The following is a 2,150-nucleotide window of genomic DNA, read 5'->3' as shown; positions in this document are numbered from 1 at the left end:
GAGGCAGGTACTCTCCCTGCCTCGTGGAAGCATGGAAAAATTATTTTTATTCCAAAACCCCACAAGCCTATCACCCTACACAACATCCGCCCCATTTCTCTTACATCCTGTCTAGGCAAGGTCTTCGAGCACATAATTCTTGCTCGGCTAACAACGTACATGGAAGACAACCACCTTTTCCCCCACAGCAAGCTCGGATTTCGTGAGCATCTATCTGCGCAGGACGCCCTACTTCAAATTGCGCATGACGTGCTTGATGATACCATCCCCCACCACACTAAAGCTATCCTGGCAGTTGACCTCCCCAAGGCATCTGACAGAATTCGACACGATGCCATCTTTCGGGAACTGCAGGCTCTACAGGTAGGCCCTAAAACCTACAATTACGCTCGCGCGTTTCTCTCGGGCCGCACTGCCTCCCTGCACATAGATCAGATTACCACATCCCCTTATACACTCGGAGAGCTCGGAACCCCTCAAGGGGCGGTCCTTTCTCCCCTTTTATTTAACGTTGCTCTCATCCCCCTAGCTCACAAACTGGCTCTAATCCCACACCTAAAGCATACCCTGTACGCTGATGATATTACCACATGGACCACTCATGGCTCTGACGGGGAAATTGAGGAAACTCTTCAGTTAGCAGCAGACACCATCTCCTCTCACGCGTCATCCATCGGGCTCGAATGTTCCCCATCAAAGTCCGCGCTCTTCCTAATTAGGCCAAAATCTAGAGCTGACTCGCCCATCCAAATCAATTTAAAAGGATCCCCTATCCCCATAACACCCGCCCTCCGCATCCTTGGCCTCCACTTGCAGGATTCTGGACGAAATGAACATACCCTTAAAAGGCTCAAGGCCTCCACGCATTCCGTTTTGCACCTTCTACGCCCAGTGTCCTCCCTTAATAAGGGTTTAGACGAAGCGGACAACATGAAAGTAGTGCACGCATTTACGCTTAGCCGCATTCTATACGCAACCCCATATCTCAAATTGAACCGCACGGAAACCGAACGCGTGATCGCCATGATCCACCTTGCGACTAAGGCAGCCCTAATCCTACCTCGTAGCACTAGCACAGCCAAACTTCTTGCACTAGGCATGCATAACACCATTCAGGAACTAGTTGACGCGCACCTTCAGACACAGTACCTTAGACTTGCCACGAGCGCCACTGGCCGCCATATACTCTGCTCCCTTCGCATCAACATACCCGCTAACCAGTCAACCCTTATACCCATCCCTCGACACATCCATACACCTCTCGTTGTGAAACCCCTTCCTCGAAACGTCCATCCCCAATATCACATCCCTCGCCGCGTAGCTCGCGCTAATGCCCTCCATAAGTACTATGGGCAAGCCCACGATGCCGTTTGGGTAGATGCCGCATGTACAGCGCATGAAGCGGTAGCAGTTGCCCACAATCCAACCCTACCTCACCCCCTAACTCACCGTCTTCCCTCGGGCTCTACGCCTGAGGAGGCAGAGGAGACCGCCATCGCCCTAGCCATTGCACATTCGTACGCCCAATACATCTTCAGCGACTCCAACACGGCTCTGTCCAACTTTGCCAGGGGCAGGATTCATGCCCCTGCCTGGCAATTGTTGAGCACCCCTACCCAAAATTTACCGCGCAGGGTAGAGCTTCAGTGGGTGCCGGCTCACTCTGGGAACCTTGGAAACGAGGCTACCGATAAATTGGCCCGAGGTCTGATTTGCCGGGCTCAGGACAGTCTCGATCTAGGATTCTCGAGGGAGCGGGCGCACACCTTTGCGGAGCTCACGCAAATACCCCGTTTGGACCGTCGGACTTACCCTCCTCCCCACCCCTCTCTTACGCACTCCCAACAGATCCTCTTCAGACGCCTCCAGACCCGCTCTCTGTCATCCCCTCAGCTTTTATCCCACTATTGCGGCCCATCCCCTGCATGCTCCCTATGTGGTGACCCCCACGCCACACTCTCTCTTATCCTTTTCGGCTGCCCTGCTGACCTTCCCCCGCGGGGACAGCACGCCATCTCGAGCTGGGAGGACTGGGAGGTCCTGCTTATGTCTGCAGACCCGACATCGCAGCTTGCTGCGGTGACTCGGGCTGCCGACGTCATGTCCCGGCATGACCTACTTGATGCAGTGCGGGACCGTGCAGTGGCCCA

The sequence above is a fragment of the Amblyomma americanum genome, chromosome 9 (assembly GCF_052857255.1).
Source record: "Amblyomma americanum isolate KBUSLIRL-KWMA chromosome 9, ASM5285725v1, whole genome shotgun sequence".
Taxonomy (NCBI): domain Eukaryota; kingdom Metazoa; phylum Arthropoda; class Arachnida; order Ixodida; family Ixodidae; genus Amblyomma; species Amblyomma americanum.
Note: the sequence above shows the minus strand (reverse complement) of the source record.